The following is a 6,448-nucleotide window of genomic DNA, read 5'->3' as shown; positions in this document are numbered from 1 at the left end:
GGCATCACCAGACGTTGAGTCATCTTCTAGACTCTGGTCAAAAGTTTGTCGTCGAAAAATTCAGTCAGACACCCATCACTATAAACAACATCCTCTCAGCACATCAACTTGTTTGAATCCATCTAGACGGTTTCTAGCTAGCGTAGTTGTATCATCATCCTCTTAGCACATCAACTTGTTTGGATCCATCTAGACGGTTTCTAGCTAGCGTAGTTGTATCATCATCCTCTCGCTTGGCCCCTTTGACACAACGTTAGCTAGCTAGCTAGGGGGCGGCAGGTAGCTTAGTGGGTAAGAGCGTTGTGCCAATCCCCGAGCCGACTAGGTGAAAAATCTGTCGATGTGCCCTTAAGCAAGGCTCTTAACCCTAATTGCTCCTGTAAGTCGCTCTGGATAAGTGCGTCTGCTAAATGACTAAAATGTAAATGTAGCTAGCTCACTCCGACGACGAGAAGAGAGGAGGCTACTGCGCATGCCCTCAACTAACTGGCAGAACAGCTGCTTTAGCTAGGATCAGCTACCAGTCGGTCCCTGAAATGACCTCTACTAGCTGGCAGAACAGCTGCTTTAGCTAGGATCAGCTACCAGTCGGTCCCTGAAATGACCTCTACTAGCTGGCAGAACAGCTGCTTTAGCTAGGATCAGCTACCAGTCGGTCCCTGAAATGACCTCTACTAGCTGGCAGAACAGCTGCTTTAGCTAGGATCAGCTACCAGTCGGTCCCTGAAATGACCTCTACTAGCTGGCAGAACAGCTGCTTTAGCTAGGATCAGCTACCAGTCGGTCCCTGAAATGACCTCTACTAGCTGGCAGAACAGCTGCTTTAGCTAGGATCAGCTACCAGTCGGTCCCTGAAATGACCTCTACTAGCTGGCAGAACAGCTGCTTTAGCTAGGATCAGCTACCAGTCGGTCCCTGAAATGACCTCTACTAGCTGGCAGAACAGCTGCTTTAGCTAGGATCAGCTACCAGTCGGTCCCTGAAATGACCTCTACTAGATGGCAGAACAGCTGCTGTAGCTAGGATCAGCTACCAGTCGGTCCCTGAAATGACCTCTACTAGCTGGCAGAACAGCTGCTTTAGCTAGGATCAGCTACCAGTCGGTCCCTGAAATGACCTCTACTAGCTGGCAGAACAGCTGCTTTAGCTAGGATCAGCTACCAGTCGGTCCCTGAAATGACCTCTACTAGCTGGCAGAACAGCTGCTTTAGCTAGGATCAGCTACCAGTCGGTCCCTGAAATGACCTCTACTAGCTGGCAGAACAGCTGCTGTAGCTAGGATCAGCTACCAGTCGGTCCCTGAAATGACCTCTACTAGCTGGCAGAACAGCTGCTTTAGCTAGGATCAGCTACCAGTCGGTCCCTGAAATGACCTCTACTAGCTGGCAGAACAGCTGCTGTAGCTAGGATCAGCTACCAGTCGGTCCCTGAAATGACCTCTACTAGCTGGCAGAACAGCTGCTTTAGCTAGGATCAGCCACCAGTCGGTCCCTGAAATGACCTCTACTAGCTGGCAGAACAGCTGCTTTAGCTAGGATCAGCTACCAGTCGGTCCCTGAAATGACCTCTACTAGCTGGCAGAACAGCTGCTTTAGCTAGGATCAGCCACCAGTCGGTCCCTGAAATGACCTCTACTTAAATAGCTGTATAAAATGGAACTTTGTTTCCCACTCACATAAAATGACAACTCACTTTCATGATTATATAATACTAATAATATATGGCATTTAGCAGACGCTTTTTCCCAAAGGTACTTAGTCAAGCGTCCATACATTTTAAGTATGGTGGACCCGGGAATCGAACCCACAACACTGGTGTTTACAAGCGCCATGCTCTACCAACTGAGTTACAAAGGAATCCAAGACTGAAAGGTTAGTGTTAGACTGGAGGTAGGCAACAACAGTGAACATTATACACTGAACAAAAATATAAATGTAACAATCTCTAAGATTTTACTGAGTTACAGTTCATAGGAAATCAGTCAATTGAAATAAATTCATTAGGCCCTAATCTATGGATTTTACATGACTGGGAATACAGATATGCATCTGTTGGTCACAGATACCTTAAATAAAAAGGTAGGTGAGAGGATCAGACAACCAGTCAGTATCTGGTGACCACCGTTTGTTTCATGCAGCGCGACAGCTCCGTCTCATAGAGTTGATCAGGCTGTTGATTCTGAATGGCACGACAATGGGCCTCAGGATCTCGTCACGGTATTTCTGTGCATTCAAATTGCCATCGATAAAATGCAATTGTGTTCATTGTCCTAGCATACCTGCCCATACCTGCCCATACCTTAACCCCACCGCCACCATGTTCACAACATTGACATCAGCAAACCGCTCACCCACACGATGCCATACACGCTACACTGTCTGCCATCTGCCCGGTACAGTTGAAACCGGGATTCATCCGTGGAGAGCACACTTCTCCAGCATGCCAGTGGCCATCGAAGGTGAGCATTTGCCCACTGAAGTCGGTTACAACGCCGAACTGCAGTCATGTCAAGACCCTAGTGAGGACGACGAGCACGCAGATGAGCTTCCCTGAGACGGTTTCTGACAGTTTGTGCAGAAATTCTTCGGTTGTGCAAACCCACAGTTTCATCAACTGTCCGGGTGGCTGGTCTCAGACGATCCCGCAGGTGAAGAAGCCGGATGTGGAGGTCCTGGGCTGGTGGTCTGCGGTTGCGAGGCCGGTTGGACCTACTGCCAAATTCTCTAAAACAACGTTGGAGGTTGGTTGTTGTAGAGAAATGAATATTCAGCTCTGGTGGACATTCCTGCAGTCATTGTGCCAATTACATGCTCCCTCAAAACTTGAGACATCTTTGGCATTGTGTTGTGTGACAAAACTGCATATTTTAGAGTGGCCTTTTATTGTCCCCAGCACAAGGTGCACCTGTGTAATGATCATGCTATTTAATCAGCATCTTGATATGCCACACCTGTCAGGTGGATGGATTATCTTGAAAAAGGAGAAATGCTAACTAACAGGGATGTAAACAAATGTGTGTACAAAATGAGAGAAATAAGCTTTTTGTGCGTATGGAACATTTCTGGGATGTTTTATTTCAGCTCATGAAACATGGGACTAACACTTTACATGTTGCGTTTCTATGTTTGTTCAGTATAGTCATTTGGTAGGAAGGATAGGGGGGAAACAAAGCCGTTTCCACCAGTACGATGCGTGCTAACAGACAGCCCCATGTGCACAGAACTTTATGTTTACCTCATGCATCATACCTGGATGATCACCCACATGACACTGATCCACCTTAGAGGCATGTTCCCCCTGTCCCCCCCCTGCCTGATCTCTGTCCCTCCCCTGCCTGATATCTGTCCCTCCCCAGCCCCAGGCAACAAGCTATAGCAATATAGCTGAATGATGAATAGGCAATGACAGGAGGTATGGTGTTGGACAGTCAAACCATGAAGGGAGGGAAAGAAGAGGCGGGATGTGAAAGAGCACAGTTAGAAAAATATGGCATATAGAAGCAAACCGGATGGTTCAGGAGTAAAAACAAACAAAATATAATTATTGTAGAATTTGACTGTCCATAAAATGTATATAGTATGTATGGGCTGAAAGTATGTATGTATGGGCTGGAAGTATGTATGTATGGGCTGGAAGTATGTATGTATGTATGTATGTATATATATATATATATATATATATACACATACACAGTGGGGGAAAAAAGTATTTAGTCAGCCACCAATTGTGCAAGTTCTCCCACTTAAAAAGATGAGAGAGGCCTGTAATTTTCATCATAGGTACACGTCAACTATGACAGACAAAATGAGGAAAAGAAATCCAGAAAATCACATTGTAGGATTTTTAATGAATTTATTTGCAAATTATGGTGGAAAATAAGTATTTGGTCAATAAAAAAAGTTTCTCAATACTTTGTTATATACCCTTTGTTGGCAATGACACAGGTCAAACGTTTTCTGTAAGTCTTCACAAGTTTTTCACACACTGTTGCTGGTATTTTGGCCCATTCCTCCATGCAGATCTCCTCTAGAGCAGTGATGTTTTGGGGCTGTCGCTGGGCAACACGGACTTTCAACTCCCTCCAAAGATTTTCTATGGGGTTGAGATCTGGAGACTGGCTAGGCCACTCCAGGACCTTGAAATGCTTCTTACGAAGCCACTCCTTCGTTGCCCGGGCGGTGTGTTTGGGATCATTGTCATGCTGAAAGACCCAGCCACGTTTCATCTTCAATGCCCTTGCTGATGGAAGGAGGTTTTCACTCAAAATCTCACGATACATGGCCCCATTCATTCTTTCCTTTACACGGATCAGTCGTCCTGGTCCCTTTGCAGAAAAACAGCCCCAAAGCATGATGTTTCCAACCCCATGCTTCACAGTAGGTATGGTGTTCTTTGGATGCAACTCAGCATTCTTTGTCCTCCAAACACGACGAGTTGAGTTTTTACCAAAAAGTTATATTTTGGTTTCATCTGACCATATGACATTCTCCCAATCCTCTTCTGGATCATCCAAATGCACTCTAGCAAACTTCAGACGGGCCTGGACATGTACTGGCTTAAGCAGGGGGACACGTCTGGCACTGCAGGATTTGAGTCCCTGGCGGCGTAGTGTGTTACTAATGGTAGGCTTTGTTACTTTGGTCCCAGCTCTCTGCAGGTCATTCACTAGGTCCCCCCGTGTGGTTCTGGGATTTTTGCTCACCGTTCTTGTGATCATTTTGACCCCACGGGGTGAGATCTTGCGTGGAGCCCCAGATCGAGGGAGATTATCAGTGGTCTTGTATGTCTTCCATTTCCTAATAATTGCTCCCACAGTTGATTTCTTCAAACCAAGCTGCTTACCTATTGCAGATTCAGTCTTCCCAGCCTGGTGCAGGTCTACAATTTTGTTTCTGGTGTCCTTTGACAGCTCTTTGGTCTTGGCCATAGTGGAGTTTGGAGTGTGACTGTTTGAGGTTGTGGACAGGTGTCTTTTATACTGATAACAAGTTCAAACAGGTGCCATTAATACAGGTAACGAGTGGAGGACAGAGGAGCCTCTTAAAGAAGAAGTTACAGGTCTGTGAGAGCCAGAAATCTTGCTTGTTTGTAGGTGACCAAATACTTATTTTCCACCATAATTTGCAAATTAATTAATTAAAAATCCTACAATGTGATTTTCTGGAGAAAGAAAATCTCAATTTGTCTGTCATAGTTGACGTGTACCTATGATGAAAATTACAGGCCTCTCTCATCTTTTTAAGTGGGAGAACTTGACCAATTAGTGGTTGACTAAATACTTTTTTCCCCCACTGTAGCTGCTGCTACTCTGATTATCATATATCCTGATGTCTAGTCACCTGACCCCTATACATATCTACTGACCCTGTATATACCTGCTACTCTGATTATCATATATCCTGATGTCTAGTCACCTGACCCCTATACATATCTACTGACCCTGTATATACCTGCTACTCTGATTATCATATATCCTGATGTCTAGTCACCTGACCCCTATACATATCTACTGACCCTGTATATACCTGCTACTCTGATTATCATATATCCTGATGTCTAGTCACCTGACCCCTATACATATCTACTGACCCTGTATATACCTGCTACTCTGATTATCATATATCCTGATGTCTAGTCACCTGACCCCTATACATATCTACTGACCCTGGATATACCTGCTACTCTGATTATCATATATCCTGATGTCTAGTCACCTGACCCCTATACATATCTACTGACCCTGTATATACCTGCTGCTACTCTGATTATCATATATCCTGATGTCTAGTCACCTGACCCCTATACATATCTACTGACCCTGTATATACCTGCTGCTACTCTGATTATCATATATCCTGATGTCTAGTCACCTGACCCCTATACATATCTACTGACCCTGTATATACCTGCTGCTCTGATTATCATATATCCTGATGTCTAGTCACCTGACCCCTATACATATCTACTGACCCTGTATATACCTGCTGCTCTGATTATCATATATCCTGATGTCTAGTCACCTGACCCCTATACATATCTACTGACCCTGTATATACCTGCTACTCTGATTATCATATATCCTGATGTCTAGTCACCTGACCCCTATACATATCTACTGACCCTGTATATACCTGCTACTCTGATTATCATATATCCTGATGTCTAGTCACCTGACCCCTATACATATCTACTGACCCTGTATATACCTGCTACTCTGATTATCATATATCCTGATGTCTAGTCACCTGACCCCTATACATATCTACTGACCCTGGATATACCTGCTGCTACTCTGATTATCATATATCCTGATGTCTAATCACCTGACCCCTATACATATCTACTGACCCTGTATATACCTGCTACTCTGATTATCATATATCCTGATGTCTAGTCACCTGACCCCTATACATATCTACTGACCCTGTATATACCTGCTACTCTGATT

This window comes from Coregonus lavaretus (genome assembly GCF_964263955.1).
Source record: "Coregonus lavaretus genome assembly, contig: HAP1_SCAFFOLD_527, whole genome shotgun sequence".
In the NCBI taxonomy this organism is placed as follows: Eukaryota; Metazoa; Chordata; class Actinopteri; order Salmoniformes; family Salmonidae; genus Coregonus; species Coregonus lavaretus.
The sequence above is the reverse complement of the archived record's forward strand: the minus strand, read 5'-3'. Positions refer to the sequence as shown.